Source organism: Thalassophryne amazonica, chromosome 10, assembly GCF_902500255.1.
Source record: "Thalassophryne amazonica chromosome 10, fThaAma1.1, whole genome shotgun sequence".
NCBI classification, from domain to species: Eukaryota; Metazoa; Chordata; class Actinopteri; order Batrachoidiformes; family Batrachoididae; genus Thalassophryne; species Thalassophryne amazonica.
The window spans coordinates 14,911,918-14,936,559 of record NC_047112.1 but is presented as its reverse complement, the minus strand read 5'-3'; the positions used below and the strand labels follow the sequence as shown (position 1 = coordinate 14,936,559).

Genomic DNA, 24,642 nt, shown 5'->3' with positions numbered 1-24,642 from the left:
GATGTATTTGTGGTTGTCACAGGCGGAGTTGGTGTTGTCAATGGTGGTGTTGTGGTTGTCATTGGCATAGTTGTGGTTGTTATTGGTGTGGTTGTGGTTGTCATTGATGGAGTTGTGGTTGTCACCAGGAGAGTTGTGATGGTCACCGGGAGAGTTGTGGTTGTCACTGGGAGAGTTATGGTTGTCACATGGAGAGTTGTGGTTGTCACTGGGAGAGTTGTGGATGTCACAGGCTGAATTGTGGTAGTCATTGATGGAGTTGTGGTTGTCACCGGGGGAGTTGTGGTTGTCATAGGGAGATTTGTGGTTGTCACTGGGAGAGTTGTGGATGTCACGGGCTGAATTGTGGTAGTCATTGTTGGGTTGTGGTTGTCACAGGGGGAGTTGGTGTTGTCAGTGGTGGTGTTGTGGTTGTCATTGGCATACTTGTGGTTGTCATTGGAGGGGTTATGGTTGTCATTGATGGCGTTGTGGTTGTCACCGGGAGAGTTGTGGTTGTCACTGGGAGAGTTATGGTTGTCACAGTGGAAGCTGTGGTTGTCATTGACAGATTTGTGGTTGTCACTGGGAGAGTTCTGGTTGTCATTGGGAGAGTTGTGGTTGTCACTGGGGACGTTGTCATGGTTGTTGCTGGAGATGTGGTTGCTATTGGCAGAGTTGTGGTTGTCACTGGGAGACTTGTGGTTGTCATAGGGAGAGTTGTGGTTGTGTCTTGGATAGTGTTGGTTGTCTCTGAGGGAGTTGGTGTTGTCAATGGTGGTGTTGTGGTTGCTGTTGGCAGAGTTGTGGTTGTCAACAGGAATGTTGTGGTTGTCATTGGGAGAGTTGTGGTTGTCACCGGGAGAGCTGTGCTTGTCATAGGGAGAGTTGTGGTTGTCACCGGGAGAGTTGTGGTTGTCACCGGGAGAGTTGTGGTTGTCACTGGGAGAGTTATGGTCGTCACATGGAGAGTTGTCATTGTCACTGGGAGAGTTGTGGATGTCACGGGCTGAATTGTGGTAGTCATTGATGGAGTTGTGGTTGTCACAGGGGGAGTTGGTGTTGTCAATGGTGATGTTGTGGTTGTCATTGGCATAGTTGTGGTTGTCATTGGTGGGGTTGTGGTTGTCATTGATGGAGTTGTGGTTGTCACCGGGGGAGTTGTGGTTGTCACCGCGGGAGTTGTGGTTGTCATTGGGAGATTTGTGGTTGTCACTGGGAGAGTTGTGGATGTCACGGGCTGAATTGTGGTAGTCATTGATGTATTTGTGGTTGTCACAGGGGGAGTTGGTGTTGTCAATGGTGGTGTTGTGGTTGTCATTGGCATAGTTGTGGTTGTCATTGGAGGGCTTATGGATGTCATTGATGGAGTTGTGGTTGTCACCGGGAGATTGTGGTTGTCATAGGCAGACTTGTGGTTGTCAGTTGGAGAGTTATGGTTGTCACCTGGAGAGTTGTGGTTGTCATTGGTGGGGTTTGTTATTGTCATTGATGGAGTTGTGGTTTTCACAGGGGTGGTTGGTGTTGTCACTGGTGGTGTTGTGGTTGTCATTGGCACAATTGTGGTTGTCATTGTTGGGGTTGTGGTTGTCACTGGTGGAGATGTGGTCATCAGCTGTTGACGTGGTCGGAAGCTGTTGTTGTCACTGGGGGATTTGAGGTTGACACCGTGGGAGTTGTGGTTGTCACTGGGAGAGTTGCAGTTTTTACCAGGAGAATTGTGGTTGTCATTGGTGGCATTGTGGTTGTCACAGGGAGAGAGGTCTTAGTCATTAACATTGCTGTGGTAGTCACCGGGTGAGCTGTGCTTGTCACCAGGAGAGTTGTGGTTGGCACTGGTGGAGATGTGGCTGTCACTGGTGGAGATGTGGCTGTCATTGGGAGAGTTGTGGTTGTTCCTGAGGGAGATGTGGTTGTGTTTGACAGAGATGTGGTTGTCACTGGGAGAGTTGTGGTTGTTGCTGGGGGAGTTGTGGTTGTCACTGGGAGAGTTATGGTTGTCACCTGAAGAGTTGTGGATGTCACGGGCTGAACTGTGGTATTCATTGATGGAGTTGTGGTTGTCACAGGGGGAGATGTGGCTGTCATTGGGAGAGTTGTGATTGTTCCTGAGGGAGATGTGGTTGTTTTTGATCGAGATGTGGTTGTCATTGGGAGAGTTGTGGTTGTTCCGGGGGGAGTTGTGGTTGTCACTGGCATAGTTGTCATTGGTTGTCATATGGTTGTCATTGGCAGATTTGTGGGTGTCACCGGTAGAGTTGTGGTTGTCATTGACACTGTGGCTGTCACCGGGAGAGTTGTGCTTGTCGCTGGGAAATTTGTGGTTGTCATACAGAGAGTTGTGGTTGTGTCTCTGAGGGCGTTGGTTGTCTCTGAGAGAGTTGCTGTTGTCAATGGTGGTGTTGTGGTTGTCGTTGGCAGAGCTGTGGTTGTCATAGGGAGTTGAGTAGTTGTCTTCAGTGGGATAGTTGTGGTTGTCACCGTGAGAGTTGTAGTTGTCATAGGGAGACTTGTGGTTGTCACTGGGAGAGTTATGGTTGTCACCTGGAGAGTTGTGGTTGTCACTGGGAGAGTTGTGGATGTCACGGGCTGAAATGTGGTAGTCATTGATGGAGTTGTGGTTGTCACACGGGGAGTTGGTGTTGTCAATGGTGGTATTGTGGTTGTCATTGGCATATTTGTGATTGTCATTGGTGGGGTTGTGGTTGTCATTGATGGAGTTGTGGTTGTCACATGGAAAGTTGTGGTCATCATCAGGGAACCTGTTGTAGTCACTGGGGGATTTGGGGTTGACACCGTGGGAGATGTGGTTGTCACTGGGAGAGTTATCGTTTTTACCAGGAGAGTTGTGGTTGTCATTGGTGGCAGTGTGGTTGTCACAGGGAGAGTTGTGTTCATCTCTGGGATAATTGTGGTTGTCACCGGAAGAGTTGTGGTTGTCACCGGGAAAGTTGTGGTTGTCGCTGGAAGAGTTGTTGTTGTCACAGTGGAAGCTGTGGTTGTCATTGACAGATTTGTGGTTGTCATTGGGAGAGTTGTGGTTGTCACTGGGGACGTTGTCATGGTTGTTGCTGGAGATGTGGTTGCTATTGGCAGATTTGTGGTTGTCACTGGGAGACTTGTGGTTGTCATAGGGAGAGTTGTGGTTGTGTCTTGGATAGTGTTGGTTGTCTCTGAGGGAGTTGGTGTTGTCAATGGTGGTGTTGTGGTTGCTGTTGGCAGAGTTGTGGTTGTCAACAGGAATGTTGTGGTTGTCATTGGGAGAGTTGTGGTTGTCACCAGGAGAGCTGTGTTTGTCATAGGGAGAGTTGTGGTTGTCACCGGGAAAGTTGTTGTTGTCACTGGGAGAGTTATGCATGTCACAGACTGAATTATGGTAGTCATTGATGGAGTTGTGGTTGTCACAGGAGGAGTTGGTGTTGTCATTGTTGGGGTTGTGGTTGTCATTGATGGGGTTGTGGTTGTCATTGATGAAGTTGTGGTTGTCACCTGGAGAGTTGTGGTCATCATCTTGGGAGCTGTTGTCACTGGGGGATTTGGGGTTGACACCGTGGGAGTTGTGGTTGTCACTGGGAGAGTTGTGGTAGTCATTGATATTGCGGTAGTCACCGGGTGAGTTGTGCTTGTCACCAGAGGAGTTGTGGCTGTCATTGGTGGTGTTGTGGTTGTCACTGGCAGGGGTGTGGTTGCGAACAGTGGAGATGTGGTTGTCATCACTGGAGTTGGGGTTGTCACAGGGGTTGTTGTGGTTGTCACTGGTGGAGATCTGGTTGTCACTGGCGGAGATGTGGCTGTGACACAGAAAGTTGTGCTGGTCACTGGGATACTTCTGGTTATCACAGCGGGAGCTGTGGTTGTCACTGGGAGAGTTGTTGTTGTCACTGGGAGAGATGAGTTCTGGAGAGTTGTGGTTATATCTGGCAGAGATGTGGTTGTCACTGGTGATGTGGTTGCGAACAGTGGAGTTTTGGTTGTCATCAGTGGAGTTGGGGTTGTCACAGGGGTGGTTGTGGTTGTCACTGATGGAGATGTGGTTATCACTGGCATCTGGAAAGTTGTGCTGGTCACTGGGACACCTGTGGTTGTCACAGCGGGAGCTGTGGTTGTCACTGGGAGAGTTGTTGTTGTCACTGGGAGAGATGAGTTCTGGAGAGTTGTGGTTGTGTCTGGCAGAGATGTGGTTGTCATTGGTGGAGTTGTGGTTGTCATCAGTGGAGTTGTGTTTGTCATCAGTGGAGTTGAGGTTGCCACAGGGGTGGTTGTGGTTGTCACTGGGAGAGCTGTAGTTGTCACTGGGAGAGCTGAGTTCTGGAGAGTTGTGGTTGTGTCTGGCAGAGATGTGGTTGTCATTGGTGGAGTTGTGGTTGTCATTGGCAGAGATGTGGTTGCAAACAGCAGAGTTGTGGTTGTCATCAATGGAGTTGGGGTTGTCACAGGGGTAGCTGTGGTTGTCACTGGTGGAGATGTGATTGTCACTGGCGGAGATGTGGCTGTCATCTGGAAAGTTGTGCTGGTTACTGGGACACTTGTGGCTGTCACAGCAGGAGCTGTGGTTGTCACTGGGAGAGCTGAGTTCTGGAGAGTTGTGGTTGTATCTGGCAGAGATGTGGTTGTCATTGGTGGAGATGTGGTTGTGAAGAGTGGAGTTGTGGTTGTCATCAGTGGAGTTGAGGTTGTCACAGGGGTTCTTGTGGTTGTCACTGGTGGAGATGTGGTTGTCAGTGGCGGAGATGTGGCTGTCATCTGGAAAGTGGTGCTGGTCACTGGGAAACCTCTGGTTGCCACAGCGGTAGTTGTGGTTGTCGCTGGGAGAGTTGTGGTTGTCACTGGGAGGGCTGAGTTACGGAGAGTTGTGGTTATGTCTGGCAGAGATGTGGTTCTCATTGGTGGAGGTGTGGTTGTCACTGGCGAAGATGTGGTTGCGAACAGCAGAGTTGTGGTTGTCATCAGTGAAGTTGGGGTTGTCACACGGGTTGTTGTGGTTGTCATTGGTGGAGATCTGGCTGTCACTGGCGGAGATGTTGCTGTCACCCGGAAAGTTGTGCTGGTCACTGGGACACTTGTGGTTGTCACAGCGGGAGCTGTGGTGGTCACTGGGAGAGTTGTGGTTGTCACTGGGAGATCAAATCAAATCAATTTTATTTATACGAGGTCTATTAGAAAAGTATCCGACCTTATTATTTTTTTTAAGAAACCATATGGATTTGAATCACGTATGATTGAGTCAGACAAGCTTGAACCCTCGTGCGCATGCGTGAGTTTTTTCATGCCTGTCGTTGCGTCATTCGCCTGTGAGCAGGCTTTGAGTGAGGTGTGGTCCACCCCTCTCGTCTATTTTTATTGCGAATAAATGTCTGAACGATTTGGACCTTTGCTGCATCAATTTTTTTCCAGAAACTGTGAGAGACCTCCAGGTGGACACCGTTCGAAAAATTAATATGGCTTTCAGGGTACGATTTTATGGGGATTAAACAGATTAAGGAGCGTTACTGCCGCTTTAAGGACTGCCCACAACTCCTGAGATCGCGGCACGCTCCCAGCCCCCATCGACAGGCTGACACCCCGCTGGAACAACCAGATCATTTCCAACGTGAATGCTTTGTTGATCCGGGACCTCGTCTGACTTTCACAAAAAGGCAGAAGATGTGAACATCAGTACTTTTTCGGCACATTCCACTATTACAGGAGTTTTTTTCATGGAAAAAGAAGCAGAGGGACGCGCCACCGTGCCGCTCATGGCGCGGCACAAAACCACCTCGGTGTTGGTCTCTCAGCACGGCTTTGAGATGGATTTCAGACGGATTCCGGTTGCTTTCCAGTCGTGTGAATATCCGATTGTGATTGTGCATGAGCTGGACATGCCCAAACATGTCCTGTGGGGCTTCATCACGGCGTTTCTTTGCGCCATGCAGCTCCATCGCGACGCGCGGTGGAGCCGCTTCTCTTTCCATGACAAAAACTCCTGTAACAGTGAAATGTGCCTTTCATTTTTAAACTGGACGCTGTCTTGATTCGGTATGTCATCTGACTAGCACAGGAATTGTGAAAAGAAGTGGACATCAGCACTTTTTCGGCACATTAAGACAGATGTGCGGAGGAGTTCCGCGCGTCACGGTGCAGCCGCTCGGCGCAAAGAAACGCCGTGATGAAGCCTCAGAGGACATGTTTGGGCATGTCCAGCTCATGCACAATCTTCTTCTTTGTCTTTCGGCTGTTCCCGTTAGGGTTCGCCACAGCAGATCAATCGTTTCCATCTCACCCTGTCCTCTGTATCTTCCTCTGTCACACCAACCACCTGCATGTCCTCTCTCAGCACATCCATAAACCTCCTCTTTGGTCTCCCTCTTCTCCTCCTGCCTGGTGGCTCCATCCTCAGCATCCTTCTCCTTATATACCCTGGGTCCCTCCTCTGCACATGTCCAAACCATCTCAATCTCGCCTCTCTGACTTTGTCTCCAAACCGTCCCACCTGCGCTGTCCCTCTGATATGTTCATTCCTAATCTTGTCCATTCTTGTCACTCCCAAAGAGAATCTCAACATCTTCAGCTCTGCCACCTCCAGCTCTGCCTCCTGTCTTTTTGTTAGTGCCACTGTCTCTAAACCATACAACATAGCTGGTCTCACTACTACTACTACTCTTGCTGATATTCTTCGGTCACAAATCACTCCTGCCACCTTTCTCCACCCACTCCACCCTGCCTGCACTCTCTTCTTCACCTCTCTACCACACTCTCCATTACTTTGAACAGTTGACTCCAAATATTTAAACTCATCTACTTTCACCACTTCTACTCCTTGTAACTGCACTATTCCACTGGGCTCCCTCTCATTCACACACATGTACTCAGTCTTGCTTCTACTGACTTTCATTCCCCTTCTCTCCAAAGCATATCTCCACTTCTCCAGACTAGACTCAACTTGCTCTCTACTCTCACTACAGATCACAATGTCATCTGCAAACATCATAGTCCATGGGGACTCCTGTCTGATCTCATCTGTCAACCTGTCCATCACCACTGCAAAAAAGAAAGGACTCAGAGCTGATCCTTGGTGTAATCCCACCTCCACCTTGAATGAGTCTGTCATTCCGACTGCGCATCTCACCGCTGTCACACTATTCTTGTACATGTCCTGCACTACCCTAACATACTTCTCTGCCACTCCAGACTTCCTCATACAATGCCACAACTCTTCCCTTGGCACCCTATCATAAGCTTTTTCTAAGTCCACAAAAACACAATGTAACTCTTTCTGTCCTTCTCTGTACTTTTCCAACAGCATTCTCAGAGCAAACATTGCATCTGTAGTGCTCTTTCTCGGCATGAAACCATATTGCTGCTCACAGATCTTCACCTGTTTTCTAAGCCTAGCTTCTACTACTCTTTCCCATAACTTCATGCTGTGGCTGATCAGCTTTATGCCTCTGTAGTTACTGCAGCTCTGCACATCACCCTTGTTCTTGAAAATAGGAACCAGCACACTTCGTCTCCACTCCTCAGGCATCCTCTCACTTTCCAAGATTTTATTAAACAATCTGGTTAGAAACTCTACTGCCATCTCTCCTAGACATTTCCATGCCTCCATTGGAATGTCATCTGGACCAACTGCCTTTCCACTTTTCATCCTCTTCATAGCAGCCCTCACTTCTTCCTTGCTAATCTCTTTTACTTCCTGATTTACTCTCGCCACATCATCCAGCCTTTTCTCTGGCTCATTTTCTTTATTCATCAACTCTTCAAAATATTCCCTCCACCTTCTCAGCACACACTCCTCACTTGTCAGCACATTACCATGTGCATCTTTTACCACCCTAACCTGCTGCACATCCTTTCCAGCTCTGTCCCTTTGTCTGGCCAATCAGTACAAGTCCTTTTCTCCTTCCTTACTATTCAACGTCTTGTACAGCTCACAATATGCCTTTTCCTTTGCTTTTGCCACTTCTCTTCTCGCCTTACGCCGCATCTCCTTGTACTCCTGTCTACTTTCTTCATCTCTCCGACTATCCCAAAACTTTTTCGCCAACCTCTTTCTCCTTATGCTTTCCTGGACCTCTTCATCCCACCACCAAGTCTCCTTGTCTTCCTTCCACTGTCCAGATGTCATACCCAGTACTGCCCTAGCTGTCTCCCTCACCACATCTGCAGTACTTTTCCAGTTGTCCAAAACTGCTTCCCCTCCAACTAGTGCTTCTCTCACCTGCTCACTAAATTTCACACAACAGTCTTCCTCCTTCAGCTTCCACCATCTGATCCTTTGTTGAGCTCTCACTCTCTTCTTCTTCTTTACCTCTAAAGTCATCCTACAAACAACCATCCTATGCTGTCTAGTGACACTCTCTCCTGCTACCACCTTACAGTCTGTGATTTCTTTTAGCTTGCATCTCCTATAAAGAATGTAGTCCACCTGTGTGCACCTTCCTCCACTCTTATGTTACCCTGTGCTCCTCCCTTTTCTTAAAGTAAGTATTCACCACAGCCATTTCCATCCTTTTTGCAAAATCAACTACCATCTGTCCTTCCCCATTCCTATCCTTGATACCATATCTACCCATTACTTCCTCATCACCTCTGTTCCCTTCACCAACATGCCCATTGAAGTCTGCTCCTATCACCACTCTTTCATGCTTGGGCACACTCTCCACCACCTCATCTAATACACTCCAGAAATCTTCTTTCTCCTTCATCTCACAACCTACCTGTGGGGCATATGCACTGATGATATTCATCATCACCCCTTCAATTTCCAACTTCACACTCATCACCCTGTCAGACACTCGCTTAACCTCCAACACACTTTTAACATACTTTTCCTTTAAAATGACCCCAACACCATTTCTCTTCCTGTCCTCACCATGGTACAACAACTTGTACCCACCACCGATGCTCCTGCTCTTACTTCCCTCCCACTTGGTCTCTTGCACACACAATATGTCTACCTTTCTCCTCTCCATCATATCAGCCAGCTCTCTCCCTTTACCAGTCATACTACCAACATTCAAAGTCCCCACTCTCATGTCCACCCTTCTAGTTTTCCTCTTCTCCCGCTGTTCGTGGCAACGTTTTCCTCCTCTTCTTCGTCGTCTTCGCCCAGCAGTAGCCCAATTTCCACCGGCACCCTGTTGGGCAACAGCACCGGTGGCGGACGTTGTTAACCCGGGCCGCGACCGATCCGGTATGGGAATTCGATTCTGAGTCTGCATAGTTGGGTTGGCTTGTTTTACGCCGGATGCCCTTCCTGACGCAACCCTCCTCATTTATCCGGGCTTTGGACCGGCACTCAGAATGTACTGGCTGCACACCCCATGTGGCTGAGTTCCAGCTCATGCACAATCACAATCAGATATTCACACGACTGGAAAGCAACCGGAATCCGTCTGAAATCCATCTCAAAGCTGTCCTGAGAGACCAACACCGAGGTGGTTTTGTGCCGCGCCATGAGCGGCACGGTGGCACATCCCTCCGCTTCTTTTTCCATGAAAAAAAGTCCTGTAACGGTGGAATGTGCCAAAAAAGTGCTGATGTCCACATCTTCTGCCTTTTTGTGAAAGTTAGACGAGGTCCCGGATCAACAAAGCCTTCACGTTGGAAATGATCTGGTTGTTCTAACGGGGTGTCAGCCTGTCGATGGGGCTGGGAGCGTGCCGCGCTCTCAGGAGTTGTGGGCAGTCCTTAAAGCAGCAGTAACACTCCTTAATCTGTTTAATCACCATAAAATTGTCCCTGAAAGCGATATTAATTTTTTGAATGGTGTCCACCTGGAGGTCTCTCACAGTTTGATGCAGCAAAGCTCCAAATCGTTCATACATTTATTCGCAATAAAAAATAGACGAGAGGGGTGGACCACATCTCACTCAAAGCCTGCTCACAGGCGAATGACGCAACCGACAGGCTTGAAAAAACTCACGCATGCGCACGAGGGTTCAAGCTTGTCTGACACAAATACATGTGATTCAAATCCATATGGTTTTCAAAAAAATGATAATGTCGGAAACTTTTCTAATAGACCTCGTATAGCGCCAAATCACAACAAACAGTTGCCCCAAGGCTCTTTATATTGTAAGGCCATACAATAATTACAGAAAAAAACCCAACGCTCAAAACGACCCCCTGTGAGCAAGCACTTGGCGACAGTGGGAAGGAAAAACTCCCTTTTAACAGGAAGAAACCTCCAGCAGAACCAGGCTCAGGGAGGGGCAGTCTTCTGCTGGGACTGGTTGGGGCTGAGGGAGAGAATCAGGAAAAAGACATGCTGTGGAAGAGAGCAGAGATCAATCACTAATGATTAAATGCAGAGTGGTGCATACAGAGCAAAAAGAGAAAGAAACATTCAGTGCATCATGGGAATCCCCCCAGCAGTCTAAGTCTATAGCAGCATAACTAAGGGATGGTTCAGGGTCACCTGATCCAGCCCTAACTATAAGCTTTAGCAAAAAGGAAAGTTTTTAGCCTAATCTTAAAAGTAGAGAGGGTGTCTGTCTCCCTGATCCGAACTGGGAGCTGGTTCCACAGGAGAGGAGCCTGAAAGCTGAAGGCTCTGCCTCCCATTCTACTCTTAAAAACCCTAGGAACTACAAGTAAGCTTGTAGCTTGCAGTCAGCGCTCTATTGGGGTGATATGGTACTATGAGTGTTGGGAAAGTGTAATGACATGGACCCACAACAGGGGGCGTAAATGAACGGACAATAGATGAGCCAAAATACAACACTTTACTGTTGTGAAAAGTGCACAACGAGAATACAGACAAACACAGAATTTGGGTTACAATCAAAATATACAAGGTGACGTGTGGGTAGGCTCGAGGATAGGAGACGTCCATCCCGAGAAGAACCGGATCCCACACGATTTCCACTGCCACCGAACCCAAAGGATACTGGAGCCGCCAAGTCCTGAGTCCCCAGGTGGTCACCGTCTCCGACTGTCAGATCTGGTACTGCTGGCAGGAAGCAGAGGAACAGATATAATGAGTGTGTGAAAACACACCCAGTAAACAGTCAGCTTGGAACAATGGTTTTCTGATTACGGTGGGAAAGACACCTCCACCTTCGAAACAAGCACACAGTATGTGCAGAGCCTGAAGGATTACTTATCAGGTTTGGTGTGAGGAGTGAAGAGCGTCGACTCCTCCACAATCCGCAAACCCCAGCTCCGGCTGAGAGTAATCGACAGGTAAGTCTGCAAAAGTATCAAACACAGATTATGTGCATTTGGCACAATAACGGCTGAGAGTTTTACCTTAGAGGTAGACGATATCTCGGCGACAAGGTGGAGATGTCGTCCGGCTTTTGTGTGTGTGGGTGATGACCTGGTGATTGGTGACAGCTGTCGTAGTTGATGAGTGACAGCTGTCACTCCCGACTGTTCCTGTGAGGCGGAAGCGCTCTCTTGTGCCTGAAGCCCGCACTTCAGGCAGGGCGCCCTTTGGTAGTGGGCCAGCAGTACCTCCTCTTCAGCGGCCCACACAACAATGAGGTCCCTAAGATAAGATGGGACCTGATTATTCAAAACCTTATAAGTAAGAAGAAGAATTTTAAATTCTATTCTGGAATGAACAGGAAGCCAATGAAGAGAGGCCAATATGGGTGAAATATGCTCTCTCCTTCTAGTCCCCGTCAGTACTCTAGCTGCAGCATTTTGAATTAACTGAAGGCTTTTCAGGGAACTTTTAGGACAACCTGATAATAATGAATTACAATAGTCCAGCCTAGAGGAAATAAATGCATGAATGAGTTTTTCAGCATCACTCTGAGACAAGACCTTTCTAATTTTAGAGATATTGTGCAAATGCAAAAAAGCAGTCCTACATATTTGCTTAATATGCGCATTGAAGGACATATCCTGATCAAAAATGACTCCAAGATTTCTCACAGTATTACTAGAGGTCAGGGTAATGCCATCCAGAGTAAGGATCTGGTTAGACACCATGTTTCTAAGATTTGTGGGGCCAAGTACAATAACTTCAGTTTTATCTGAATTTAAAAGCAGGAAGTTAGAGGTCATCCATGTCTTTATGTCTGTAAGACATTCCTGCAGTTTAACTAATTGGTGTGTGTCCTCTGGCTTCATGGATAGATAAAGCTGGGTATCATCTGCGTAACAATGAAAATTTAAGCAATGCTTTCTAATAATACTGCCTAAGGGAAGCATGTATAAAATGAATAAAATTGGTCCTAGCACAGAACCTTGTGGAACTCCATAATTAACCTTAGTCTGTGAAGAAGACTCATTTACATGAACAAATTGTAATCTATTAGATAAATATGATTCAAACCACCGCAGCGCAGTGCCTTTAATACCTATGGCATGCTCTAATCTCTGTAATAAAATGTTATGGTCAACAGTATCAAAAGCAGCACCAAGGTCTAACAGGACAAACACAGAGATGACTCCACTGTCTGAGGCCATAAGAAGATCATTTGTAACTTTCACTAATGCTGTTTCTGTACTATGATGAATTCTAAAACCTGACTGAAACTCTTCAAATAGACCGTTCCTCTGCAGATGATCAGTTAGCTGTTTTACAACTTCCCTTTCAAGAATTTTTGAGAGAAAAGGAAGGTTGGAGATTGGCCTATAATTACCTAAGATAGCTGGGTCAAGTGATGGCTTTTTAAGTAATGGTTTAATTACTGCCACCTTAAAAGCCTATGGTACATAGCCAACTAATAAAGACAGATTGATCATATTTAAGATCGAAGCATTAATTAATGGTAGGGCTTCCTTGAGCAGCCTGGTAGGAATGGGGTCTAATAGACATGTTGATGGTTTGGAGGAAGTAACTAATGAAAATAACTCAGACAGAATAATCGGAGAGAAAGAGTCTAACCAAATACCAGCATTACTGAAAGCAGCCAAAGATAACGACATGTCTTTGGGATGGTTATGAGTAATTTTTTCTCTAATAGTTAAAATTTTATTAGCAAAGAAAGTCATGAAGTCATTACTAGTTAAAGTTAAAGGAATACTCGGCTCAATAGAGCTCTGACTCTTCGTCAGCCTGGCTACAGTGCTGAAAAGAAACCTGGGGTTGTTCTTATTTTCTTCAATTAGTGATGAGTAGTAAGATGTCCTAGCTTTACGGAGGGCTTTTTTATAGAGCAACAGACTCTTTTTCCAGGCTAAGTGAAGATCTTCTAAATTAGTGAGACGCCATTTCCTCTCCAACTTACGGGTTAGCTGCTTTAAGCTGCGAGTTTGTGAGTTATACCACGGAGTCAGGCACTTCTGATTTAAGGCTCTCTTCTTCAGATGAGCTACAGCATCCAAAGTTGTGCTCAATGAGGATGTAAAACTATTGATGAGATAATCTATCTCACTCACAGAGTTTAGGTAGCTACTCTGCACTGTGTTGGTATATGACATTGGAGAACATAACAAAGAAGGAATCATATCCTTAAACCTAGTCACAGCGCTTTCCGAAAGACTTCTACTGTAATGAAACTTATTCCCCACTGCTAGGTAGTCCATTAAAGTAAATGTAAATGTTATTAAGAAATGATCAGACAGAAGGGGGTTTTCAGGGAATACTGTTAAGTCTTCAATTTCCATACCATAAGTCAGAATAAGATCTAAAGTATGGTTAAAGTGGTGGGTGGACTCATTTACATTTTGAGCGAAGTCAATTGAGTCTAATAATAGATTAAATGCAGTGTTGAGGCTGTCATTCTCAGCATCTATGTGGATGTTAAAATCGCCCACTATAATTACCTTATCTGAGCTAAGCACTAAGTCAGACAAAAGGTCTGAAAATTCACAGAGAAACTCACAGTAATGACCAGGTGGACGATAGATAACAACAAATAAAACTGTTTTTTGGGACTTCCAATTTGGATGGACAAGACTAAGAGTCAAGCTTTCAAATGAATTAAAGCTCTGTCTGGGTTTTTGATTAATTAATAAGCTGGAGTGGAAGATTGCTGCTAATCCTCCCCCTTGGCCTGTGCTACGAGCATTCTGACAGTTAGTGTGACTCGGGGGTGTTGACTCATTTAAACTAACATATTCATCCTGCTGTAACCAGGTTTCTGTAAGGCAGAATAAATCAATATGTTGATCAATTATTATATCATTTACTAACAGGGACTTAGAAGAGAGAGACTTAATGTTTAATAAACCACATTTAACTGTTTTAGTCTGTGGTGCAGTTGAAGGTGCTATATTATTTTTCTTTTTGAATTTTTATGCTTAAATAGATTTTACTGGTTGTTGGTGGTCTGGGAGCAGGCACCGTCTCTACGGGGATGGGGTAATGAGGGGATGGCAGGGGGAGAGAAGCTGCAGAGAGGTGTGTAAGACTACAACTCTGCTTCCTGGTCCCAACCCTGGATAGTCACGGTTTGGAGAGAGATGAGTTCTGGAGAGTTGTGGTTGTGCTTGGCAGAGATGTGGTTGTCATCGGTGGAGTTTTTGTTGTCACTGGCGGAAATGTGGTTGCGAACAGCAGAGTTGTCGTTATCATCAGTGGAGTTCGGGTTGTCACAGGGGTAGTTGTGGTTGTCACTGGTGGAGATGTGGTTATCACTGGCAGCGATTTAGCTGTCATCTGGAAAGTTGTGGTGGTCACTGGGAAACCTATGGTTGTCACAGCGGGAGTTGTGGCTGTCACTGGGAGAGTTGTAGTTGTCACTGGGAGAGCTGAGCTCTGGAGAGTTGTGGTTGTGTCTGGCAGAGATGTGGTTATCATTGGTGGAGTTGTGGTTGTCGCTGGCGGAGATGTGGTTGCGAACAGCAGAGTTGTGGTTGTCATCAGTGGAGTTGGGGTTGTCACAGGAGTAGTTGTGGATGTCACTGGGAGAGTTGTGGTTGTCACTGGGAGAGCGGAGTTCTGGATAGTTGTGGTTGTCATTGGCGGAGATGTGGTTGCGAACAGCAGAGTTGTGGTTGTCATCGGTGGAGTTGGGGTTGTCACAGGGGTAGTTGTGGTTGTCACTGGCGGAGATGTGGTTTTCATCTGGAAAGTTATGCTGGTCACCTGGAAAACTCTGGTTGTCACAGCGGGAGTTGTGGTTGTCACTGGTAGTGTCTTTCCTGTTGTCTTCACTGAAGAAGCTGTACTTGTCACTCTTGCAGTATTTGCGGTTCTTAGAGGTGTCGTCGTATTTGGAGCTGGTGGAGCTGTGGTGTTTGTTGCTGTTATTGCTGTTGTAGTTTTTTCTGAAGGTATGGCTGCCGTTACAGTCATTGTTTTTGTCAGTTTTGGAGCTGTTGTCATTGAAGTTGGTGTATTTGCAGCCACGGTCGTGGTGTTGTGACGTTGTAGTTTTTCATATTCAGGGTTAATGCTATCGAAATGACATCATAATCATAATCACAATCACAATCATATTGACAGAAAACAATTAGTAAAACAAACAAATGAAATGGTTGAAATTTACAGTATTTATCTTTTGAGTAAAATTTCCTGTTATCTGCCCAACAAGAGAGATAAAAGAATATGTGTCTGTCAATATCTTCGTGGCAAAGGCAACCAGATAACCTTGTCACAAACTCTTTCCCAGACATCCTGTAACTATTGTGTCATATGAACACTGTGGTGTTGGGATTAAAATAGATGTCTACAGCCACAGAACTGTCCTGTTAGATTTGGTTTTACACAGGGCTTTCAGTCAGTCCCACTGCCCCTCCACAACCTTTAATTAAACAATTATTTTGCTCATGGTCGTGGTCAATTGCAATGGCAGAAAAGCAGTTAGTGCTGTTTTGAATGGTAAACCATTCAGCTACAAACGCTGAATGTATTTTTGGATGTCTCAGACAGTTGGATCGCGTCCTTTAGGGTCCCGTCGCACTTAGCAAGAATGAGCAGAAATCAAGCCAATCATCCGGAATGGGAAAAAAAGCCAAACTTTGAGACGCAGTCAGGAGGGCCAGATATCCTGATAGCTATGTGCGAATGCCAGTCGAATACTTAGAATGTGGGTTGAACCCGCCTCGACTGAGTCATGCGAAGTCTTTGTGCATACCCACGAATGCAGTCCAAATGTAGTTTGAACACAGTATGTACACCTAGACTGTGTATACTAGCATAGTTTCACCTTACAATTGGAATATAATATATAAGATCTACCTACTGAATTGTCATGAGTTGATAGACTTCCTTCTGCTGGTTTCTCCAGAATGGTGTGTCTCTGTTTTTACAGTTATGTTGGTGTCAGTCTGCAAAGGTCCTGCATGATGATAACATGGTGCAAATACATTTTTTGAAACCAGTACCAGTGAGATTCACATGAAGACAAATAAATCAAACTGGGAACTACTAGTCATCTGGGGCTGTTAGATGTGGTCTCTGGCTCCCCCGTGTGGACAGATGTCATCAGCACTCAGGGTTAACACAACAGCTCCCAGGTGGACAGCTCCAAATCACAAAAATAAGTCACCCCAAGTAAATTATTTATTTTTAGATCACCTTTCAAGAACAGATGTCATAAAAGCTTCTCAAAATTTTTAAGAGTAAAAACAAACAAACAAACAAAAAACAATACAAGGCTGATAAATTAACACAAAAACTAGGGGTGTCACAATATGATTTGCATTCAAAAAGTATCCAACCTTTGGCTGCAAAAAATAAATTTACTCACCTGGGGGTCTGAAATCCTAATCCCCTTCAAAGTAGTCTCCTTGGGACTGCACACATTTCTCCCAGCAGTTCTGCAATTGTTGGAAGCATTTCTGGAAGACCTCTTTTGGAATGGTGCCCAGCTGGGCCATTACATTCAACATGATGTCTTCTCACAACTCAAATCAAGCCACTATAGTGTCATTTTGATCTTGGGGGCGCAGCTAAAAATCAGAGGGAGCCACATTAGGAGAATAGGGAGCCTGACAAATTACAGAAGTGTTGTGTTAGGTCAGGAAAGCCTGAATCAGCTGACTAGAATGGCTTGTCATGACAGAGCTCCCAACTTTTCACTGCCCACAGATCTGATCATTTGAGACACAAAGCATCACAACGGTGACATACTACGACTTCCCAGTAATACTCTTGATTAAGATTTTGGCTTTCTGGTGCATATTCATAACACACCACCCCACGGGAGTTAAAGAAAACTGTCAACATGACTGACATTGCTGCGCACTTACTGTGCTTTCTTTAGCCTCTGTGATGTTTGATGCTTCCATTGCAAGGACTGAAATTTGGTTTCCTGGTTGTACCTGTAAACCCATGTCTCATCACCAGTGATGATGGTGTTCAGGTAGTCGAAATCACTGCGTGTTTTTTTCGGCATGCCCCGCAAGACTTCTAGACGCAGTTGCTTCTGCTCTGCCGTAAGCAGTTTTGGCACAAATTTTGCTGATACACTCTGCATGCACAAATCCTCCATCAAAATGTAATTTACCAAACGTGTGCTTATCCACACCTTGTCTGCAAGTTTTTGGATGGTGACACGATGGTCATCCAGGACCAAAGTCCATATTCTATCAATCGCTTGGTCATGTTGGCTTGTGGATGACCTACCAGAACGTGCTTTCTTCTCCACTGATGTGTGCCCATTTTTGAAGTGATTATACTGCTCTTTTGTTCTTTTTTAGCGTTATGCTCATGGCATTATCACCAAAAACCTACTGAATCTTGCAAATGGTTTCCACTTGTGTATCATCAAGCTTTTGACAAAATTTGACGCAATACTTTTGCTCAATCATTTTATGGCAAATGTGAATCCAACAGGTGCTCAGTCTGCATGTTCACTCACTCTAGGCTGACTGCTAGCAAGGTGGGAAAAATTCACACGTGCAAGAACTTCCCACCAAACTCCTCACCAAACGATAACTCACACACGTCACTTGTTTCCATGGGATAAAGTAAGGTTGCATACTTTTTGAACGCACATTGTACATGTATTTGTAAGAGAAATGTGATGCGCACAAGTCAGGTCGAACCTTATCCATCCCATGAATAAACACACTGGAAGCAGAGTGGAAATGGGGGAAAAGTCCTGGTTTGAAAACTGCAAGAAACTTCACACAGATCAGACTCATGTTAGTCCATGGGCCAAGCAGGTTTTCGGTACCACTTAAGGGGAAAAAACAACCCTTAGAATCCAGCCTCAGTGTATCATGGCCTACATAAAAATGTATGATAGCCATCCCAGGGTGGTAGCTGTTAGCCAGGTAGGGGTCAATGAAGAATTACACAGAGGTCAAACTTTAAAAATGCTCCAATCATGTTGAAAACTACATCACATTACTTGTCTGATCATAACAATTCCAAAAAGGTATAGTTTGGACTATCTATGACAGAATGTTCTGGAGTTATAGGGTCAAAACAACAAAAATGGTGACAAAGGTCAATTTCAGTTTGTACAAGGGTCAAAAATATTAAAGTTGCTCCAATTTCAGTAAATTATGCAAATTATTGTTTGGGTTAATAGGGTTCTAAAAAAGAATAGTTTGCACCATCTGTCATGCTTAGTTATCATGTTACAGCTTAACATATGTCACGTCATAGAATTCAATGGATGTTGACCTTCTTTGACCTTTACTTTGGAGACAAAGCATTCAGCACAGTCAAAACTATTCCATTTATTGATCCTTTTATTTCAACCAATAATTTGCATCATTTTTTTGCTGAAACTGGAGCAACTTTAGCTTTTGACCCCTGTACAAACTGAAATTGACCTTTGTCACCATTTTTGCTGTTTTGACCCCATAACTCCAAAACATTCCATCATAGATAGTCCAAACTATACCTTTTTGGAATCGTTATGATCAGACAAATAATGTGATATAGTTTTCAACATGATTGGAGCATTTTTAAAGTTTGACCTCTGTGTAATTCTTCATTGACCCCCTACCTGGTTACAGCTACCACCCTGGGATGGCTATCATACATTTTTGTGTAGGCCATGATACACTGAGGCTGGATTCTAAGTGTCATTTCTTCCCCTTAAGTGGTACCAATTAGGTTAAAATTCATGCCTGGCTCATGGACTATGTGAGGTGACATCTGCTTTAGCCAGAAGAACAAAATAACAAAACAAAGCACAAGGAAGAATTGTCAAACAGGGAATGTTGCAGTTAAGCAACCATATACACACTAAAGTATCAAGAGGCTGCAGTGCCCGATGGCTGAAAGACATCCAGAGTGAAGAGCAGAGTCTCAGTAAATAGACTGCAATTGGCAAGTCCTTAATTCCATGGCATGGTCCAGATTTCCACAGCTCCCTAGTACATCCCACATGTCCTGTTACGATTGTACGAGTGTCAGGTTGCGTCTCATACTTGACTTAAAAATTGGTGTGTACCAGAATGTTGATATGATGAACAAAGCAATTTTGTACAATTTCAAAAATATATGCATGTGCATCTTAGCATTCCTAATTCCTCTCCTTGTTATAACCAGAGGGTCAAGCAGATTTTTTTTCTTAGAAGACCTTCTCAACTTCATTATGGCAGCTGATCGACTTCCTCCTGGCGGTGTCTCCAGACTGGCGTTTCTGTTTTTGCAGTCAGGTTGGTGTCAGATCCTGCATGATGATGTCATTAGTGCTATGTATCACAGCTTCTCCGTTGTTGCACTTGTTGCCACCACAGCAGATCCAAGGTGCATCTGCATGTTGATTTGGCACAAGTTTTACAGCGGATGCCCTTCCTGACGCAACTCCACATTAAATGGAGAAATGGGCAGTGGGTGTCCTTGAACCAGAACCTTCCACACTGGAAACAAACATACTTAACCACCACTCCACCCCTGTTGGCATGTCACAGAATATAATGAAATTTATTCATACAGCACTAGATCACATAATAAGTCAATTATTTGTAGAGCATCTTTGAAGAACAGATGTCACAAAGTGGGGGCAGCACAGTGGATTAGTGGTTAGCACTGTTGCCTCACAACGAGAGGGTCATGGGTTCGATTCCTGCCTGTGGCCTTCTGTGTGGAGTTTGCGTCGCCTCTCTCCGGCTTCCTCCTACATCCAAAGACACGCAGGTTAGGTGGATTGGAAACTTAAAATTGTCCGTAGGTGTGTGCGGGTGTGAATGTGTTTGTTTCTCTATATGTGGCCCTGTGACAGACTGGCGTGCTGTCCAGGGTGTACCCCGCCTCACGCTCTATGACTGCTGGGATAGGCCCCCCGCCACCCTTAATTGGAGTAAGCAGTTGAGGATGAGTGTATGAGTGATGTCACAAAGTGCTTATAAAAACAACAACAATTTAAAGAGTAAAATAATTTAAAATTTCTGTGAGCCCACCTGCAGGACACAGTAAATTAAAATGACCTTCTTTCTTTGATTTTAACAAACATGTCTGACTGAAAACATCTTGTGACTAATCACACCATAGTCAGAAACAGAAAGCGGATGAAACTAGAAAATGAAGCATTTGATAATTATTAATAATAAACTGATAACAATGAGACGCGCAGCAACACATTATTCCAAACTCTAATTAACATTGAGAAAAGGAAACATGTTCAGAAATAAACTGGAGTAAATTCTTGGAGCAAATAATTCATTCTTTTGGACAGTAACTACTTTATTTTGGTTAGTGTAGTTCCCAATATGGCCTTCAGGGTGCGCTACTGTTCCGTCATCAGTATTACTTGTGGGCATCTCTGTTTTCTGTGTGATGGGAGTGGGTGAGTTGTTCCTGAAAAGGCAGGAAGGAGTCTGTTTTGTAGGGTCGACTAATGAAAATTATTAACTATAATCCACTACTCGACTAAAGTAGTCGGGTACCATTAGTCATTGCCTAGTCAACTAGTTGGCGACCAAATTTGACATTGAATGAATTAAGCCAATTCCAAATCTTCATGGTGAAACTCAAATGTGACATGTATTTTAACAAATATAAGCAAAAAAAATCCAGAATACAAAAAACAGCATTAGCATGAAGACAGTACCTGCATTAGTTTCCTAGGCATAGACGACCCGTTTGAGCTGACGAAGACCTGCCGAGGTTCACACACTTTCTTCACTGAGTGAAGGAGCGGTAGCACCTCCAGCAGGTCTATTCTTTTAAGGGTTAAACAAACTTAATCAATGGGTTTTCGACTAGTCAATGAATAAAAAAAATGGTAGACAAGTTGGATGTTAGCTAGTTGTAGTCAACTATTACGACTAGTCCTCCCATCCCCACTGTTTTGTAGTGATGTGAATCGTACAACAACTCACTATTCAATTCGATTCCGATTCTTGGGGTGACGATTCAATTCAGAATCGATTTTCGATTCAAAGAGCTCTGAGAAATAGTTACATTACTTAAAACATGTTTATGTTTTATGTTTAAGAAAATGCAGCTTTACAAGGTTAATCAAGTGATTCTAGATGTAAATTTACATATCTGCTTTGCTCATTCGGAGTTGGCTGGCAGTTTAGCGAAACGCTGGTCAGTAGTCAGCAGAGACCGCTGCTCCCCTCTTTTAGCTCCGGGTGATAGCATAGCATGTGGGCTTGCGTATTTGAAGTGTTTCCGAAGTACTTGACTTTCATTTTGCAGATTCTGCACACTACATAAGTTATGTCAAGCTCCTTCTTACGCAGCAAATAATAAAATCCAAAATGTGCCCAAACATTTGCCTTCAGCAAAGACGGTGCTGGCTGAATTAGCTCTTCGTCTGCCATGCTAAGCTACAGCCACTGAACTCTGCAGCTCACGAGTGTTTGAAGCACGCCGGACCCCCCGCAGGGACGCTGTAGTACAGAAGCCGTTGCCTGGCAAACAGTACACGCCGCGAGTAAGCAAGATTATGTTTAAAAAATGCTTTAAAAAAAAATCGATTCTTGGATCTTTTGGATCAATTCAGAATCCTAATAAATAAGAATCGCAATTCGGACGTGAATCGATTTTTTCGACACCCCTACTGTTTTGGGCCTCGTAACAACACTTGGAAGCTCACTGCTAGAATTTCCAGGTGTTAACTTAACTTTGAAACTTATGACAGACGGATGCTTGATGGAGTACTCTGTCGATTTTATGCGGAAGCTAGAAAGGCGAATGGCAAAATTTATAAGAAAACAAGCCTGATGACTCTTCGTCATGGACTTAACAGACATCTCCAGTTGATTGATGGGATCTCGGTACAGTATGACAGTAATAATAAAGAGTTGAAACTTGAGATTGATTTTTCAGTTTTAGTATGTTTGACAAACTTAACATATAATAAAGTAGTTACAGACTTTTGATTTCGCTGTACCCGTGATTATGCGGACCTGGTCAGGATGGGTTAAGGCCTTGGTGAACCCCATCCTGACCAGGTCCGCATAATCACGGGTACACCGAAATCAAAAGTCTATAATTGTATATAATAAATTACTTGGGAGGTCGACACGTATCCTGGTCTAAGCTGGTTAGATAAACAATGTGGTGTCAGTTTGTGGTAATGCAGACACTGGGAGTTCAGCCATCTTCAGGCATTTTTGTGAAAGGTGGAAGGTAAAGAAAACACACTCATTTCAGTGGAAGTCCAAGCGTCCTGCCTACTCAGTCCACTAACCCCAGTGTACAGATTGAGTTCAGGCCTTAAATTTGTATTTTCTGGCTGTTCTGTGTGAGAAAAACACTGTATTTAATTTTTGTAACTCTTTTAGAGCTTTTGAGCTGCTGTTTTGTTTTTAATACAACTATAATACACACTGCTGTTTCTGCATATAACTTTGAAATATGTTAAACATGGAAAGCACCTTGTTCAAGTTGTGCTTTTATGTATTTCTGGTTTTCTTTTTGTTTTTGTAATGTTGCCATTTTAAAGTTTTATCTGAAACTATGCATGCCTTGAAATAACATCATGACATAAAGGAATTTATTTAAAATATCTCATCAGACTGTACAAAATAAAATGTGTGTCATTCAAATTTTTTACCAGTTCGGCGTTACATCAAATCCAACTGAAACATTTGGCCACAAATGGGTGTCACACATACTTTTTGATATCCAAACTTTTTTCGTTTTTAATTTCAATTTCCCCTCCACACGTGAACTCGTACAAAAAAATCCAAAATTATTTACACATGAAATGCAGAAGGAAGTCCTAGCCCATTTGACTATATTTTGAGTGAACTTTACTTCAACATGGCACACAGATTTTACAAAAAGAGCACAAGGTCACTCATCAAAAAAGGCACACTACTTTAACTGTGTGTGTTTGAGTCATGAGGATTTCTGTAAATGTAATATTTCGAAAGAATTCATTTAATTAAATCCCTTTATCAGTAAACATCTAGAACTTTAAACAACTGAAAAATTGTCTGTAAAATTCTGAATTGCACACAAACTGATTAAAGGTTATCATTTTGGAGCTTTATAAAAACTTGACTCTTGGTACGTATAATCAAATTTTTTTTGTTGAAGATTTATGATTTGAAAATTTGTGTAAGATTTCCAACCATACAGATTACACAATTTCAACTGTAATGCATATTTGTCAAAAAATAAATAAAATGTAGACCTTTGAGTACAAATGAACCCAATGTATTAAATAAACAAATTTGTACGAAATTGTTTAACTGCTATATCACACTTATTTTGTTTAAAAAAAAGTAAATAAAAAAATAGATAGAAATCATAAACCAAAGGGATGACTATTTGAGTACAGGTTGTACATCCGAATTGTTCAAAAGTAGATGAACTTGTTCTTATCACTCGGTGGAAGGATTGGGATTGAGCAACAACACTGCACCCCCACTCGGTTTAATATTGTAAAATAATGATTTGTGCTTTGCTGTGAGGATATGGCCCGAGTTCCATTCATGTTTTTGCTTCGTATACAGTGCATCCGGAAAGTATTCACAGCACTTCACTTTTTCCCACATTTTATGTTACAACCTTATTCCAAAATAGAGTAAATTCATTTTTCTCTTCAAAATTCTACTCACAACACCCCATAATAACAACATCAGAAAGTTTTTTTTTTTATTTCTGCATATTTATAAAAAAAAAAAAAAATCCCATGTACATAAGTATTCACAGCCTTTAGTCAATACTTATGGCAGCGATTACAGCCTCAAGTCTTCTTGGGTATGATGCCACAAGCTTCTTGGTCACCTTCCTGACTCAGGCCCTTCTCCACTGATTGCTCAGTTTAGACGGGCGGCCAACTCTAGGAAGAGTCCTGTGGATACGAACTTCTTCCATTTATGGATGATGGAGGCCACTGTGTTCATTGGGTCTTTCAAAGCAGCAGAAATGTTTCTGTACCTTTCCCCAGATTTGTGCCTCGAGACAATCCTGTCTCAGAGGTCTACAGACAATTTCTTTGACTTCATGCTTGGTTTGTGCTATGACATATTATACTGTCAACTGTGGGACTTTATATGTAGACAGGTGTGTACCTTTACAAATCATGTCCAACTACTGGTCAGCTCTTTATGACATCACACATACCAGATTTGTTATGTGTCGGACGCAGCTCGGAGAACCGACCAGCGTTTGAAGGACCCAGTATGAAATAAGCAGAGCACGGTACAAAGGCTAACTGAATTTAATACATAACAGTGATACAAAAATAACAAAGTGCGGTCTGGCGTGGTGCGCTCCCAGCAGCGCTAACGGTCCGGAGCCAGAAGCTGTTCGGACCCAAGGACCCCGCCGACACCCCCCAGGTGGCCGCAACAAACCGAGTCTGTGAAAGAAGGAACCATTATGTGAGTCCACACTCTACACACAGAGAGAACACTTAAAGGTGTACAAACAGCAAACACTTCCTGGCTTGATTACTAATCAGCTTC

The 24,642-nt window shown here is 44.0% G+C and overlaps 1 long non-coding RNA gene across 1 annotated transcript; it reads left to right on the top strand.

The window, feature by feature from the left end:
- The first annotated feature begins 2,476 nt into the window (after window positions 1–2,476).
- On the top strand, window positions 2,477–14,767 carry LOC117518351. Its single transcript, XR_004562958.1, has 3 exons — window positions 2,477–2,551; window positions 2,824–2,840; window positions 14,746–14,767. It is a non-coding gene; the product is annotated as an uncharacterized LOC117518351 (long non-coding RNA).
- Window positions 14,768–24,642: the final 9,875 nt, after the last annotated feature.